The 18220-nt window shown below is 50.8% G+C and overlaps 1 protein-coding gene across 4 annotated transcripts in view; it reads right to left on the bottom strand.

Moving 5' to 3' along the window:
- The window catches only part of KLHL25 (kelch like family member 25), a 41035-nt gene extending 24373 nt beyond the window's left edge, over positions 1–16662 (bottom strand). Inside the window, exon 1 of one of the 4 annotated variants that reach the window (XM_069956688.1) lies at positions 16628–16662. The gene's annotated coding sequence lies outside the window, so the exon portion shown is untranslated. Of the gene's footprint in view, positions 1–1343; positions 1607–3821; positions 3868–5300; positions 5417–16627 lie in introns of those variants that run through there. The other 3 variants (XM_069956686.1, XM_069956685.1, XM_069956687.1) reach the window with 3 other exon arrangements.
- Between the last annotated feature and the right edge of the window lie 1558 nt (positions 16663–18220).

The raw sequence follows: 18220 nt of genomic DNA, 5'->3' as shown, positions 1-18220 counted from the left end.
ATCTCCTCACATGGCCACAGGGTGGGTCACAGTGGTTTGCTGAGGAAGAAGAGCCTGTAGATTCTTGCAGGGGAGAAATCTTCACAGCATATCAAGTATAAAAGGGGCTCGCAAACTGGAAGTGAAAACTAAAATCAATTAACATCTGTATCTATTGGGTTATTTTTTGCCTATGATCCAAAGGCTCTATATTTACATGTAACCACTACGTAATAGGAAGCAGTAAAAGACGGAAGCCGACTACTATAGGACCATGAACCCCAGTATTGGTTACTGTCATTAGGTTCACCCCCTCAGAGTAGATGTAGAAAGCTAGGGCTACATGGTGACATGTGATGCTTGACAAAAAACTTCAACTAAGTTACACAACAAAATATTAATGTGACTATAGTTGTGATTTATCTGTAATGTGAGACATCACATGCAGGTTGTAGCCGCTCTCCATTTGCATAAACGTCAATGGTAGAAAAGTCACTCGCAATCTGTGAATAAAAAAAGTCCAGCAAAGTCGGATTTGGGGTGACGTTGTGTCAAACTACGTTGTGTCATGCAACCACGTAGCCTGAGTCTAACTCAAGGACTCTCTCTATTTTGATCTGGATTCGTATGGATTTCAAAGGATGGAATTCACAGCAAAATCTGAGACAAAACTGGGTAAACAAGAATGATGTATACTGTCATATACCTGTGACTGCCAAAAATGAGGTATACTGTCATATACCTGTGACTGCCAAAAAGCACAGGGTTACAATCTGCCAAGCCCATAGGGGTCTATGGATGAGTGCAGTACATGCAGAGTACATCACCTGGCTTATACACCAGACGTGGAGCTTTACTCTCTGTCTGGCTCCGGATACACTACGGGACACTAACCCCACCCATCACAAGAACAAGGCTCTTTGTGGAAAAAGCTCTACAAAGACAGTTTCACACGTACCAGGTTCCACAACATAATTTGGCACTGTTAAAAGTGATCAGAACCAAAATGGTGGACAGGTTCTCACAGCCACTATTGCAAGTCTGGACCCCTTCCCCACATATGCAGAGATACCCATTCACCTTGTGTCAGACTTGGAGTATGTTCACATATACACAGCAAAATACAAGCGTTCAAAAAATACATGGCGCAACTCAAAGTGTGATCTGCGGCCTACATCCCCAATAGAAACAATAGTAGGTGCTTTTCAGGGTGTATTTTGGTGTGTGATGGTCGCCACTATGAGCACTGGATAACAGTGAGAACCTGTACAGTAATTATAAGAGAACTTCATGGGGGATTTCTACAATTACTATCACTTCCTCATCAAAAATTAACAATAAGAGACATCATTTACTTTTATTACCTCAAGTGTTTTATTCACAAGAAAAGTTTCCCCTGAGTGCCAGGCCAAGTGCAGACTGGCAGGATTTGCTAATGGTCAGACCCTCCATTAGTCCCAAGTCTCTGGGGATAAGTCTGTGTATATGTGCATTGTATAATACACATGTTCTATGTCCTGACTGCCCAGCATGCGCAGTATCTGCTACCACAGCCTCTATGTACTCATCCATATTACTTGGGCATGGTCAGGTCTCCATTAGGTTTTCTATGTGCTTTTAGCAGCCATAACCTGGTGCGGATCATATAGAGGGAAGATATATAGTTCAAGATTATATATATATATATATATTACACACACTGGCTCAGTTGCCCCTAGCAACCAATCACATCCCACCTTTCATTTTCTGTGAGGAATGAGAGGTGGAATCTGATTGGTTGCTAGGGGCAACTGAGCCAGTTTCACTTTACACCATGTTTGATAAATCTCTCTCTCTCTCTCTATCTATAATTTTTTTTTGCAAAAACTGCGTAAACAAACCTAAATATAACCTAAAACATGTACTACCACCTTCAGGCTGTTATGTATGTGCCTAATACAGGGATGAGGAACCTTTGGCCCTAACTACAACTCTGTCCAGGCATGATGGGAACTGTAGTTCTACAACAGTGCCTAGTACGATTGCACTTTTGATTCCATATCGCAGCCACAAGTTCTGGCCCGACCACAATTTTATGACTAAGAAATCCCTGGTGTGAACCTAGCCTAGGAGGAGAGAGCAGCTGGAGGTAAGGGAGACTGTGCTGGACCCCCTCCTCTCTGAGCACAGAGCCCCCCGGGACCAGAACCTTATGCATATTACAGTCTTTGTGGGAGGAAGTTATTAGAAAGAAATGATCCCATAGTAAGAAAACCCTGTAACCTGCATGGAGAGAATTCCAGTTCCCAGAGACTGTTCTACACTACAATATAGTAACTATATTACAGCGCTCTGTATACAGGGGAGAGTGCCCGGGGGATACAATGGAGGAGACAACCCCCCCCCGGGTAATATTCCTCATTACACCCATCACATGTAGTGTGCTTCTCCCCGCAGTAATGCAGAAGCAGATCAAGTGAGGACAGACAGTATGTACAGCAGAGCGCTGCTCCGGAGCACACAGTGCTGAACCAGGCTTTACTACCAGCACATCACCCCTGGGTGCACCGGCCGGGCTGCAGATACACAATACTCTCAGCTTCTCTTCAGCTCTTCACAGGTTAATTCTCCAGACAGTGAAGAAGGAAAGTGGCACCCAAGAGGCCAGATGCAGAAGATCACACTACCTGCCAGGGAAGGCTACAAATAATGCAGGGGTGGCAGTGCCAGAAAGTGCCCCGACATGGGGTATGTGAGGGGTGCCACCAAGAGTATTACCCCCTCTCCTGCCACCAAGATTATTACCCCCTCTCCTGCCACCAAGATTATTACCCCCTCTCCTGACACCAAGATTATTACCCCTTCTCCTGCCACCAAGATTATTACCCCCTCTCCTGCCACCAAGATTATTACCCCCTCTCCTGCCACCAAGATTATTACCCCCTCTCCTGCCACCAAGATTATTACCCCCTCTCCTGACACCAAGATTATTACCCCTTCTCCTGCCACCAAGAGTATTACCCCCTCTCCTGCCACCAAGATTATTACCCCCTCTCCTGCCACCAAGATTATTACCCCCTCTCCTGCCACCAAGATTATTACCCCCTCTCCTGCCACCAAGATTATTACCCCCTCTCCTGCCACCAAGATTATTACCCCCTCTCCTGCCACCAAGATTATTACCCCCTCTCCTGACACCAAGATTATTACCCCCTCTCCTGCCACCAAGATTATTACCCCCTCTCCTGACACCAAGATTATTACCCCCTCTCCTGCCACCAAGATTATTACCCCCTCTCCTGACACCAAGATTATTACCCCCTCTCCTGCCACCAAGATTATTACCCTCTCTCCTGCCACTAAAATGCATCATTAATCCCTCTCCTACCACCAAGATTATTAACCCCTCTCCTGCCACCAAGATGCATCATTATTAACCCCTCTCCTGCCACCAAGATTATTAACCCCTCTCCTGCCACCAAGATGCATAATTTTTAACCCCTCTCCTGCCACCAAGATGCATCATTAATTCCTCTCCTGCCACCAAGATCCAACCCCGAAGCTCACAGACCTAGCCCACAGTTAACCCATCTCCTGCCAGACTTTTTAATCCTGCTTGTGCCACATTTGTCCAGAAATAGTAAACCCATTCTGCCCCAAAATAGAACCCCCCCCCCCGCCCCGCATAAGACTTGTGCTAATCCTCCATCCCTACATGTGACATCCTGCTTACAGTGAGGCTGCACCATGTCAGGAAGTTGTTACCCTGACACTACTATACTATGAGTAGTGAGCATGTCTCCTAGTGTGTGCCCCTGGGGCGACATTATAGCCCCCCTCCCTATAGTCCCTGATGTGCTCACCGGATGGCGCTCCAGCAGTGCGTGCCCCCTCACCAGCCAGGTAATGTACAAGACAATGCAGGCAGCCTGCAAACAAACTAGTTCCCACAGTAAGAGGAGAGTGACAGGACAAAGGAGCCAATCAGTGACAAGCACAGAGGCTCAGAGGGCGGAGCTACTCCTCTATCAGCCAATTACAACTGAGAGATGGGATCCCAAAGAGAGGATGAGGCTCACTATCTGAAGGGGGTATGTCATGGATATTACATTAACCCCTCTGCTGCCAGACCTGTCCCCAACACATTAACCCCTCTGCTGCCAGTGCTGTCCCCCCAACACATTAACCCCTCCGCTGCCAGTCCTGTCCCCCAACACATTAACCCCTCCACTGCCAGTCCTGTCCCCCAACACATTAACCCCTCCACTGCCAGTGCTGTCCCCCAACACATTAACCCCTCCGCTGCCAGTGCTGTCCCCTAACACATTAACCCCTCTGCTGCCAGACCTGTCCCACAACACATTAACCCCTCTGCTGCCAGTCCTGTCCCCCAACACATTAACCCCTCTGCTGCCAGACCTGTCCCCAACACATTAACCCCTCCGCTGTCAGTCCTGTCCCCCAACACATTAACCCCTCCGCTGCCAGTGCTGTCCCCCAACACATTAATCCCTCCGCTGCCAGTGCTGTCCCCCAACACATTAACCCCTCCGCTTCCAGACCTGTCCCCAACACATTAACCCCTACGCTGCCAGTCCTGTCCCCCAACACATTAACCCCTCTGCTGCCAGTCCTGTCCCCCAACACATTAACCCCTCTGCTGCCAATCCTGTCCCCCAACACATTAACCCCTCTGCTGCCATACCTGTCCCCCTAACACATTAACCCCTCTGCTGCCAGACCTGTCCCCCCAACACATTAACCCCTCTGCTGCCATACCTGTCCCCCTAACACATTAACCCCTCTGCTGCCAGACCTGTCCCACAACACATTAACCCCTCTGCTGCCAATCCTGTCCCCCAACACATTAACCCCTCTGCTGCCATACCTGTCCCCCTAACACATTAACCCCTCTGCTGCCAGACCTGTCCCCCCAACACATTAACCCCTCTGCTGCCATACCTGTCCCCCTAACACATTAACCCCTCTGCTGCCAGACCTGTCCCCCTAACACATTAACCCCTCTGCTGCCAGACCTCCCCCAACACATTAACCCCTCTGCTGCCATACCTGTCCCCCTAACACATTAACCCCTCTGCTGCCAGACCTGTCCCCAACACATTAACCCCTCTGCTGCCAGTGCTGTCCCCCCAACACCTTCTGTTGAGAAACCTGTCAAACCAAAGTTCCCTGTCGCCATCAGTCCCCCCTCCCCCACTTTCTGTCTGTGATACAACTATAAGTAGTCAGCACCGTCTCCCGGTGTGTGATGCCTCCTCCTGGGGCTCCATTATAACAAGTGACACATAAGCCCTCTCCCCCGCAGTCCCTGATGTGCTCACCGGATGGCGCTCCAGCAGTGTATGCCCGCTGTGCTGCCCCCTCACCATGTCCAGGCGGCTCCGCTCTGCACACAGGTAATATACAAGACAATGCAGGCAGCCTGCAAACAAACTAGTTCCCACAGCAGGAGGAGAGTGACAGGACAAAGGAGCCAATCACTGAAAAGCATCGCTGCCAGGGGGCGGGGCTACTGCTCTAATCTGCCAATCAGAGCAGGGAGGAGGGAGCGAGCACGAGGCTCACCATGGGAGGTGGTGCCGCCTCCTCAGAGTCCCGGTCCCAGGACACAGAATTCGGGAGGGATTACTGAAGAGAGGGAGAACCCCGGGGAACGCTGGGAAATAAACGCGGTGCTGTCACGGTAGAGCCTAGAATGTATCCTCTCCTTTGAGTTTCTCACTGTAGAGGATACATTCTAGCATCTTCAGTAGTGAAAATGCTAGAATGTATCCTCTCCTTTGAGTTTCTCACTGTAGAGGATACATTCTAGCATCTTCAGTAGTGAAAATGCTAGAATGTATCCTCTCCTTTGAGGCTCTCACTGTAGGGGATACATTCTAGCATCTTCAGTACTGAAATGGCTAGAATGTATCCTCTCCTCTGAGTGTATCCTCTCCTCTGAGTGTCTCACTGTAGGGGATACATTCTAGCATCTTCAGTACTGAAATGGCTAGAATGTATCCTCTCCTCTGAGTGTATCCTCTCCTCTGAGTGTCTCACTGTAGGGGATACATTCTAGCATCTTCAGTACTGAAATGGCTAGAATGTATCCTCTCCTCTGAGTGTATCCTCTCCTCTGAGTGTCTCACTGTAGGGGATACATTCTAGCATCTTCAGTACTGAAATGGCTAGAATGTATCCTCTCCTCTGAATATATCCTCTCCTTTGAGTTTCTGCAGGGGATACATTCTATCATGTTTAGTATTGAAATGTCTAAAATATATACCCTCTCAGAGGAGAGGATACATTCTAGGCACTATAATGAATCCCCTATAGTGAGACACTCAGAGAAGAGGATACATTCTAGCCATTTCAGTACTGAAGATGCTAGAATGTTTCCCCTACAGTGAGAACCTCAAAGGAGAGGATATACTCAGAGGAGAGGATACATTCTAGCCATTTTAGTACTGAACATGCTAGAATGTTTCCCCTACAGTGAGAAACTCAAAGGAGAGGATACATTCTAGCATGTTCAGTAGTGAAAATGCTAGAATGTATCCCCTACAGTGAGAAACTCAGAGGAGAGGATATACTCAGAGGAGAGGATACATTCTAGCCATTTCAGTACTGAAGATGCTAGAATGTATCCCCTGCAGTGAGAAACTCAAAGGAGAGGATATAGTCAGAGGAGAGGATACATTCTAGGCATTTCAGTACTGAACATGCTAAATGTATCCCCTGCAGTGAGAAACTCAGAAAAGAGGATACACTCAGAGGAGAGGATACATTCTAGCATGTTCAGTACTGAAGTGTCTAGAATGTATCCTCTCCTCTGAGTTTCTCACTGCAGGGTATGCATCCTAGCATGTTTAGGGCTATGTTCACACATAGTATTTTGGTCATTCCTTCTTCGACCAAAACCGAGTGCTGTGTTTTATGTGTGAACATAGCCTAGTAATGTAAAGTCCATCGAGTATCCTCTCCTCTGAGAGGGCATACATTCTAGAATGTTTAGTACTGAAATGTCTGGAGTGTATCCTCTCCTCTGAGAGGGCATCTCCACCAGGTGTACCCTCTCCTCTGAGAGGGCATCTCCACTAGGTGTATCCTCTCCTCTGAGAGGGCATACATTCTAGCAAGTGCAGTTTTGAAAGGTCTAGACCACAGGTGTCAGACTTCATCCCTCGGCTGTTACAGACTACATTTCCCATCATGCCTTACTTGTCCAGACATGGTGGGAATTGTAGTTCTGCAACTGCTGGAGGGCCTGAGTTTGACATCTCTGGTCTAGAATGTTCTCTTTTCTAACTGCAGGGTATACAGTCTAGTATGTATCCTCTCCTCTGAGCGTATCCTCTCTTCTGAGCTTCTCCCTGAGCGGGTTATATTACACAGCATGATTAAGAGGTGAAAGCGAGCGGCGATGTTTTAGGTCAGTGCTTTCTTCCCCTTTGTTCCCCGCTCGTTCTCTGTGTTATTACACACACAGACAGTGACTGGGGGAACTGCGGGCAGCTGCGGGAGGGGCAGCCCAAAAAAATCCTTAGATTGTTCAAGCTGCCCATTGTAGACAGCAGCACTATCGTGATCTGGATTACTCGACCAGTTTGAAGACCACAATCAGCTGATAACATGGATTATTACACCAAATGATTATCAGACGTAACAGCCAGGAAACCTTTGGTGTAATACACCATTGTCTGTACAAGGAACAGGACTGGTGTGTGGGGTCTGTATACAGGGGAGAGGACTGGTGTGTGTGGGGTCTGTATACAGGGGAGAGGACTGGTGTGTGTGGGGTCTGTATACAGGGGGAGAGGACTGGTGTGTGGGGTCTGTCTACAGGGGGAGAAGACTGGTGTGTGGGGTCTGTATACAGGGAGGAGAGGACCGGTGTGTGGGGTCTGTATACAGGACTGGTGTGGGGGGGGGGGGCTGTATACAGGGGGAGAGGACTGGTGTGTGTGGTCTGTATACAGGGGGAGAGGACTGGTGTGTGGGGTCTGTATACAGGGGGAGAGGACTGGTGTGTGGGGTCTGTATACAGGGGGAGAGGACTGGTGTGTGAGGTCTGTATACAGGGGGAGAGGACTGGTGTGTGAGGTCTGTATACAGGGGGGAGGACTGGTGTGTGTGGGGTCTGTATACAGGGGAGAGGACTGGTGTGTGTGGGGTCTGTATACAGGGGAAAGGACTGGTGTGTGTGGGGTCTGTATACAGGGGGAGAGGACTGGTGTGTGGGGTCTGTCTACAGGGGGAGAAGACTGGTGTGTGTGGTCTGTCTACAGGGGGAGAGGACTGGTGTGTGGGGTCTGTATACAGGGAGGAGAGGACCGGTGTGTGGGGTCTGTATACAGGACTGGTGTGGGGGGGGGGCTGTATACAGGGGGAGAGGACTGGTGTGTGTGGTCTGTATACAGGGGGAGAGGACTGGTGTGTGGGGTCTTTATACAGGGGGAGAGGACTGGTGTGTGGGGTCTGTATACAGGGGGAGAGGACTGGTGTGTGTGTGTTCTGTATACAGGGGGAGAGGACTGGTGTGTGGGGTCTGTATACAGGGGGAGAGGACTGGTGTGTGTGGGGTCTGCATACAGGGGGAGAGGACTGGTGTGTGGGGTCTGCATACAGGGGGAGAGGACTGGTGTGTGGTCTGTATACAGGGGAGAGGACTGGTGTGTGGGGTCTGCATACAGGGGGAGAGGACTGGTGTGTGGTCTGTATACAGGGGAGAGGACTGGTGTGTGGGGTCTGTATACAGGGGAGAGGACTGGTGTGTGGGGTCTGTATACAGGGGAGAGGACTGGTGTGTGTGGTCTGTATACAGGGGAGAGGACTGGTGTGTGGGGTCTGTATACAGGGGAGAGGACTGGTGTGTGTGGTCTGTATACAGGGGAGAGGACTGGTGTGTGGGGTCTGTATACAGGGGAGAGGACTGGTGTGTGGGGTCTGTATACAGGGGAGAGGACTGGTGTGTGTGGTCTGTATACAGGGGAGAGGACTGGTGTGTGGGGTCTGTATACAGGGGGAGAGGACTGGTGTGTGGGGGTCTGTATACAGGGGAGAGGACTGGTGTGTGGGGTCTGTATACAGGGGAGAGGACTGGTGTGTGTAGTCTGTATACAGGGGGAGAGGACTGGTGTGTGGGGTCTGTATATAAGGGGAGAGGACTGGTGTGTGTGGGGTCTGTATACAGGGGAGAGGACTGGTGTGTGTGTGGGGTCTGTATACAGGGGAGAGGACTGGTGTGTGTGGGGTCTGTATACAGGGGGAAAGGACTGGTGTGTGGGGTCTGTATACAGGGAGAGGACTGGTGTGTAGGGTCTGTATACAGGGGGAGAGGACTGCTGTGTGTGGGGGGTGTATACAGGGGGAGAGGACTGGTGTGTGTGTGGGGTCTGTATACAGGGGGAGAGGACTGGTGTGTGTGGGGTCTTTATAGAGGGGGAGAGGACTGGTGTGTGTGGGGTCTTTATACAGGGAAGAGGACTGGTGTGTGTGGGGTCTGTATACAGGGGAGAGGACTGGTGTGTGGGGTCTGTACACAGGGGGAGAGGACTGGTGTGTAGGGTCTGTATACAGGGGGAGAGGACTGGAGTGGGGGGAGGGCTGTATACAGGGAAGAGGACTGGTGTGTAGGGTCTGTATACAGGGGGAGAGGACTGGTGTGTGTGGTCTGTATACAGGGGAGAGGACTGGTGTGTGGGGTCTGTCTACAGGGGGAGAAGACTGGTGTGTGTGGTCTGTCTACAGGGGGAGAGGACTGGTGTGTGGGGTCTGTATACAGGGGGAGAGGACTGGTGTGTGTGTGTTCTGTATACAGGGGGAGAGGACTGGTGTGTGGGGTCTGTATACAGGGGGAGAGGACTGGTGTGTGTGGGGTCTGCATACAGGGGGAGAGGACTGGTGTGTGGGGTCTGCATACAGGGGGAGAGGACTGGTGTGTGGTCTGTATACAGGGGAGAGGACTGGTGTGGGGGGGGGTGTATACAGGGTGAGAGGACTGGTGTGGGGGGGTCTGTATACAGGGGAGAGGACTGGTGTGTGGGGTCTGTATACAGGGGGAGAGGACTGGTGTGTGTGGGGTCTGTATACAGGGGAGAGGACTGGTGTGTGTGGGGTCTGTATACAGGAAAGAGGACTGGTGTGTGTGGGGGGGGGTCTGTATACGGGGGAGAGGACTGGTGTGAGTCTGTATACAGGGGGAGAGGACTGGTGTGTGTGTGGGGGGGTCTGTATACAGGGGGAGAGGACTAGTGTGTGGGGTCTGTATACAGGGGGAGAGGGGACCAGTGTGGGGTGTCTGTGTACAGGGGTTCTCTCCCCCTGTATACAGACCCCACATACCAGTCCTCTCCCCTGTATACAAACCCCACATACCAGTCCTCTCCCCCTGTTTACAGACCCCCCCACACACAAGTCCTCTCCCCCTGTATACAGACCCCACACACACGCCTGTACTCTCCCCTATATACAGACCCCACACACCAGTCCTCTCCCACTGTATACAGACCCCACACACCAGTCCTCTCCCCCTGTATACAGACCCCACGTACCAGTCCTCTCCCCTGTATACAGACCCCACACACCAGTCCTCTCCCCCTGTATACAGACCCCACATACCAGTCCTCTCCCCCTGTATACAGACTCCACACACCGGTCCTCTCCCCTGTATACAGACTCCACACACTAGTCCTCTCCCCCTGTATACAGACCCCCCCCACACCAGTCCTCTCCCCCTGTATACAGACCCCCCACACCAGTCCTCTCCCCCTGTATACAGACCCCACACACCAGTCCTCTCCCTGTATGCAGACCCCACACACCAGTCCTCTCCCCCTGTATACAGACCCCCCACACCAGTCCTCTCCCCCTGTATACAGACCCCCCACACACCAGTCCTCTCCCCCTGTATACAGACCCCACACACCAGTCCTCTCCCTGTATACAGGCCCCACACACCAGTCCTCTCCCTGTATACAGACCCCACACACCAGTCCTCTCCCCCTGTATACAGACCCCCCACACCAGTCCTCTCCCCCTGTATACAGACCCCCCACACCAGTGCTCCCCCCCTGTATACAGACCCCCCCACACACCAGTCCTCTCCTCCTGTATACAGACCCCACACACACCAGTCCTCTCCCCCTGTATATAGACCCCCCACACACCAGTCCTCTCCCCTGTATATAGAACCCACACACCAGTCCTCTCCCCCTGTATACAAACCCCACACACCAGTCCTCTCCCCCTGTATACAGACCCCCCCACACACCAGTCCTTTCCCCCTATATACAGACCATACACCAGTCCTCTCCCCCTGTATACAGACCCCCCCCACACACTAGTCCTCTCCCCTGTATAGACCCCACACCAGTCCTCTCCCCTGTATACAGACCCCACACACCAGTCCTCTCCCCTGTATACAGACTACACACACCAGTCCTTTCCCCCTGTATATAGACCCCCCACACACCAGTCCTCTCCCCCTGTATATAGATCCCCCACACACCAGTCCTCTCCCCCTGTATATAGATCCCCCACACACCAGTCTTCTCCCCTGTATACAGACCCCACACACCAGTCCTCTCCCCCTGTATACAGACCCCACACACCAGTCCTCTCCCCTGTATACAGACCCCACACACCAGTCCTCTCCCCTGTATACAGACCCCACACACCAGTCCTCTCCCCCTGTATACAGACCCCCCCCCACACCAGTCCTCCCCCCTGTATACAGACCCCCCCCCCCCACACCAGTCCTCCCCCCCTGTATACAGACCCTACACTCCAGTCCTCTCCCCCTGTATACAGACCCCCCCCACACCAGTCCTCCCCCCTGTATACAGACCCCACACACCAGTCCTCTCCCCTGTATATAGACCCCACACACCAGTCCTCTCCCCTGTATACAGACCCCCCCACACACCAGTCCTCTCCCCTGTATACAGACCCCACACACCAGTCCTCTCCCCCTGTATACAAACCCCACACACCAGTCCTCTCCCCTGTATACAGACCCCACACACCAGTCCTCTCCCCTGTATACAGACCCCACACACCAGTCCTCTCCCCCTGTATACAGACCCCACACACCAGTCCTCTCCCCCTGTATACAGACCCTACACACACCAGTCCTCTCCCCCTGTATACAGACCACACACACACCAGTCCTCTCCCCCTGTATACAGACCCCACACACACCAGTCCTCTCCCCTGTATACAGCCCCCCACACCAGTCCTCTCCCCCTGTATACAGACCCCACACACACCAGTCCTCTCCCCTGTATACAGCCCCCCACACCAGTCCTCTCCCCTGTATACAGACCCCACACACCAGTCCTCTCCCCTGTATACAGCCCCACACACCAGTCCTCTCCCCTGTATACAGACCCCACACACACCAGTCCTCTCCCTGTATACAGACCCCACACACACCAGTCCTCTCCCCCTGTATACAGACCACACACACACCAGTCCTCTCCCCCTGTATACAGACCCCACACACACCAGTCCTCTCCCCTGTATACAGCCCCCCACACCAGTCCTCTCCCCCTGTATACAGACCCCACACACACCAGTCCTCTCCCCTGTATACAGCCCCCCACACCAGTCCTCTCCCCTGTATACAGCCCCACACACCAGTCCTCTCCCCTGTATACAGACCCCACACACCAGTCCTCTCCCCCTGTATACCCCTCCATGACATTGCAGCTTCCTTCACTCTGTTTCTGCAAAGTGAATGGTGCAGCAGCTCACTACTTCCTACTTCCGGTCGAGGCCCCGCCCCTCCTGGTGACATCACACCTCAAAGGAGAGGATACACTCTAGCATCTACCGTGCTGTCACTGAATAGCAGCGGCTCGTCACATGTGAGCTGCAACCCTCGGGTGGTTACTGGTGTATAATGTAGCGGCTGCGGCTGTAACCCCTGGCAGAGGTGATGGCGTCCCTGGGCTATGGTCACACAACAGGGTAACCCCTGACCATCACAGAGGTTGTCTCTTTGTTTCTCCGCTTTTTAAACGTATTTATCAGGACCATGGTGGACGAGGTAGGAGGCGCCTAAGCAGTGTCAGGAGTCGGGACGGTGACCTCGGGGCAGAGGGATCATTTACTTTCTCTTTTAAAGTGACCCTGTACTCACAATCTGACCCCCCCAAACCGCTTGTACCTTCGGATAGCTGCTTCTACTCCAAGATCTGTCCTGGGTTCTGTTCGGCAGGTGATGCAGTTATTGTCCTAAAAAACAACTTGCAGCCCTGTGTCAAATGGCTGGGGCATAGAGTATCTGTGCCCTAACCTTGCACCACCCCTCCCTCCCTCCTCCCCACCCTTTTCATCATTAGGAATGCCACTGGCAGGATTTTTCCTATTATTCTGCACTGAACGCTGCACAGGTGCCTTAACAATCCAGCCCATGTGCAGTATTCACACAGCTGATGAATAGGAGAATACCTGCCTGGAGCATTCCAAATGATGAGGAGGGAACGGAGAGGTTGTGCCAGCCTAATGCATACACAACCTAGTGCTGGGTTTACACGTAACGATAATTTGCCCGATTGTACGATTAACGATTTCGAAGTAACGTTTTGTTTTTTTTATAACGATGAGTGCTTAGACGGAACGATATATCGTACGGAAAGTTTTTTTGTGATCGCTTAAGCCTATCTCACACATAGGTAAAATCGGTGAACGACTGTTTACACGTAACGATCTGCGGTTTTTTTGCGAACGACGAACAACAATTTAAGAACATGTTCACAGATCAAAATGAACAATTTCTCGCTCGTCGTTCGATCGTTTGCTGCGTTTACACATATGATTATCGTTCGAATTCGATCGTTTTCGTGCAAGTTTGCATGATAATCATTCCGTGTAAACACAGCATTGGCCATGGCCGTTTGGCACAGGGCTGCAAGTTTAAAAGTAGTTTTTTAGGACAATAACTGCGTCACCTGTAGAACGGACCCCAGGACAGATCTTGGATTAAAAGCAGCTATCCGAAGGTACAAGTGGTTTAGGGGGGTCAGATTGTGGGTATAAAGTCATTTTAAATATTAAAGGGAACCTGTCACCCCCCGTGCCGGGGTGACAGGCTCCCGACCCCATTAGAGCCCCTATACTCACCTAATCCCGCCGGGTCCCGCTTCTGGAGATGGTTGGGTGATGAAGATCTCAGCCGCTGCAGCCCGGTGCGCGCGCTGAGAGATGAGTCCAACACCCATAGAGAATGACGGAGCGCTGGACTCTCCTGTCATTCTCTATGGGTGTTGGACTCATCTCTCAGCGCGCACACCGGGCTGCAGCGGCTGAGATCTTCATCACCCGACCGGATCCAGAAGCGGGACCCGGCGGGATTAGGTGAGTATAGGGGGCTCTAACGGGGGGTCGGGAGCCTGTCACCCCGGCACGGGGGGTGACAGGTTCCCTTTAATGCCCTGAACAAGTAACCCTAAGAGGGAGAAGTGGTCCAGAAAGTCTCCTGGTAACCTCAAATCCTGCTGTCCACACTAGTGACTAGGAGTGTAAGCTTCCTGGCTGGTGATGACCAGACGGGTCACATGATATTGGAGTGAAGCGTCGCTGCCATCTGCAATACAATGGGCCGTAACTATGGAGCAGGGCCCTCGGGGGATAGATCTCTGTGATGATGGTGGCAATTTGTGCTGGTTGTACGGGATGTGGTGGGGGGGGGGTACACGGCTGAAGCTGTAGCATTTAGCGGGTAACATGCTCAGCGCCTAATGTGCATGGCCAGTCCCTCTGGTGGTAAGGGGGGTCCGCTAAGCGGGTGTGGGCATTTGGTGCTAGTGGTGTGTGTGTGTGTGTGGCGGGGGGGGGGGGGGGGGGGGGTATTTGGTGGCTGACAGCTATCTCTTGTAATGCTCTGATACACATGAATGCTCAGCTTAGCTGAGTGAGCATATGTTTTCAGTGGGGAAGGGAAGAAGTTTTCCTGTATACTCCTCTCGGGGCAAATTATATCTCTACAGGATGTGTATATACAGGCACACAGCTATGTACACACTACAGGACGTGTATATACAGGTATACAGCTATGTACACACTAGAGAATGTGCAGGTATACAGCTAAGTAGTACTTAGCTGTATAACTGTATATACACGTTCTGTAGTGTGCCCATAGCTGTATACCTGTGTATACATGTCCTGTAGTGTTTACATAGCTGTATACCTGTGTATACACGTCTTATAGTGTGTATATAACTGTATACCTGTGTATACACATGCTGTAGTGGTTGTATACCTGTATATACACGTCCTGTAGTGTGCCCATAGCTGTATATGACAGTCCACTGCCTAATGTTGCAGGGAGACTAGCCAAAGTCTAGCCAAAGGCTGCTAGTAAAAGAACACCAGGGGTATCAACCTGGGGGTCGTCTACCGCAGCAACCCCATCCTGCATTGCAGTGGGCTCTGGTAAAGACTAGCTCCTGGTGCAGCTTCTTCTATGGCTAGACAGTCCTCTACAGTGGTCCTCTCTGGCCCTCTGCCAGGTCCCCTACTCTCAGAGTTCAGTCTTAGTCAGATCCCTGTATGGGTAGGAAGCAAGACAAGACACAGCTAACGCTAACGGTTTCTTCTCAGCTTACTTCACACAACACTATGCAGTGTTAAGCCGTTACAGTAGAGGACAAGTCAGAGATCATCTCGCTGTGGACTAGGAGAGTCACAGTGCAGGACAGTTTCCACAGACAGCAGTAAGCTAGGAAAATAGCGTCAGCAGGAAATCCTCAGCATTCCGCTCATCCCAGGTAACAAGTTCTGGGGCTTGTGTCACCCATTAGGACAGGTCCGTTGGCACTGGTGGGCAGAGGGTGGTGCGAAGACCCAAAGGTCAAAACACAGGCACAAGTATTCTCCTTTTCTTCTAAGTATTCTACCTCATCCTCCAACATCCCGGCAGAGCACAGTACTACTTGGGTTGGGACATCCTCACGACATCCTCCTCTCTGCTCTTCTGATTCGTTCTATCTCTCAACATGCAACTCAGTCAGCATGACTGTACTCTTCACTGTATTCCTATCACTGATCTGGTTGCTGTATTATCAAGTGTACAACCGAGTGTATTGTCAAGTGTATTATCAAGGGATTCATCAAGTGTATCGTACCCTGTCAAGGGAAAGCTGTATAACTTGCTGCACACAAGTACTTTCCAAGCCAAAACGAGATTATTTGTGGCAAAGAGACTCTGTGATTCTTCACCCCACACCGACACAGTGTACACTACAGCCTTGGGACATTTCCCCTTTCTTTGGGTGGCAGTTCCGATAGTCTGGGAGGGTCACTACACCACTCCGGCCCACCGTGATATGAACCCAAGGGACCCCGTAGCAGCCCAGCAGGACACTGTCTGAAGGGGAACAAGGTAAAACCGGCCCTTAAACTAAAAGCAGGTGTGCCACCATATCTGTGTGCCCAACCGGCACTGGCGTCAGGACATAACATCACTGGGCTCGGCTGTATCTTAGCCAACCACCATAGAACTGGCGTCACACCTTAACATCTAGCAAGTGACCGGCCTTGCCTTCACACAGGGGGTCACCACATAAGCAAGTCCCTGAATGGCTGTATCTGCAATTTGTAGCTTCTTTGTAATGCTGGGCTGTATTAGGAAACAGACATAAGAGAAAAAGCTAAATAAAACCATTTCTGTGGTGGCGCTGAACATCACTGCTATCCACATGCGGCCCTAGTGCAACAGTGTCTTCTGAAGCTACTCCAATGGTAATTCCCTGCAGACCACAGACATCTAAGAGGGAATGTAATGACAGTAAGTCCTAATTTAAAAAGAACGTACGGTTAGAGAAAACTCAGAAGGATAGACACAAAGTCCCTGCTGGAACCCCTCCCCCCTCTGCAGTGATGCAAGTACAATACATATATCATATATATCATAGAAGAGGAACACTCTATGTGCCAGCCTGGAGAGCAGTTGCAAAGAGATTGTCTCTGAAGGGCTTAGCATGACTATATTCTCACTGATATTCTTTTTAAGCACTATATAAAACTATACTAACACCAGATAAGTAGCCTGCGTTCTAAGGAACATTATACAGAGATATATCGTGTTCCCCCAAAAATAAGTGCCTTATATTTTTTTTGAAAACAGGCCCTATGTTTTATTTTCAGGGGATGTCTTATTTGTCAGTGAACTCCCCCCCCCCCCCCCCCCCTCAGCCAGGGGGAGAGAAATAAGACACTCTCCCCGTAATACTCACCCCGAGACCTAAAGCTCATCAGCACCAGGATGTGTCGGCAGACGCCAGACATGCGTCAAGCGTGCGGCGGCGTGATTTATGGAGGACGTGGAGCTAATGGACCAATATGCCTGCAGCGCCGGCTTCAGAGGTCCACAACGAGTCCTGAGAAACTTTACTTTGGGGGGGGGGGGGTTGCCTTATTTTCAGGGGGATGCCTTACTTTAGGCTAGAGGGTAGGGTAGTTGGAGTGTCTTATTTTAGAAGTGTTTTATTTTCAGTGCTATAGCATACCCATACTTATCCATACTTGTAAATGGACCAAACATAGTCACTAGTAGGCTACATTCAGTCTATTGAAATCAATGGACACAGCACATGTATGCAGGAGTATATGTCAGCATACGATTATGCTGGTGGGCCAGCATATACCCCCAACCTAGGCTACATACGTTACTAGGCTGGGTTCACACACTGTATACTTCAGGCAGTATTTGGTCCTCAAGTCAGGTCCTCATGGCAACCAAAACCAGGAGTGGATTGAAAACACAGAAAGGCTCTGTTCACACAATGTTGAAATTGAGTGGATGGCCGTCATATAACAGTAAATAACGGCCATTATTTCAATATAACAGCCGTTGTTTTAAAATAACAGCAAAAATTTGCCATTAAATGACGGCCATCCACTCAATTACAACATTATGTGAACATAGCCTTTCTGTGTTTTCAATCCACTCCTGGTTTTGGTTGCTATACAGCCTCACAAATACAGCCTCAAATATACATAGTGTGAACCCAGCCGGGCCCGAGTGTAACCCTTAGCTGAAACACCAGCATGAAAAATAAGCAAATGTTCAACTCAATAGCATAGCCACAATCTTGCAGTGCAATGTTATGGTGTGTCCTGCTCGGGTAAGACTGGCGACATTCAGGTTCTAATGACTGATGCACATGTCACAGCCACCTCTGTCTTATGCTATTAGGGAAATGAAAAGGGCTGGTTAGGAAGCCTGGGATAAGTACCTGGCTGATGGCATATC

This window comes from Dendropsophus ebraccatus, chromosome 1 (assembly GCF_027789765.1).
Source record: "Dendropsophus ebraccatus isolate aDenEbr1 chromosome 1, aDenEbr1.pat, whole genome shotgun sequence".
NCBI classification, from domain to species: Eukaryota; Metazoa; Chordata; class Amphibia; order Anura; family Hylidae; genus Dendropsophus; species Dendropsophus ebraccatus.
The sequence above is the reverse complement of the archived record's forward strand: the minus strand, read 5'-3'. Positions and strand labels throughout refer to the sequence as shown.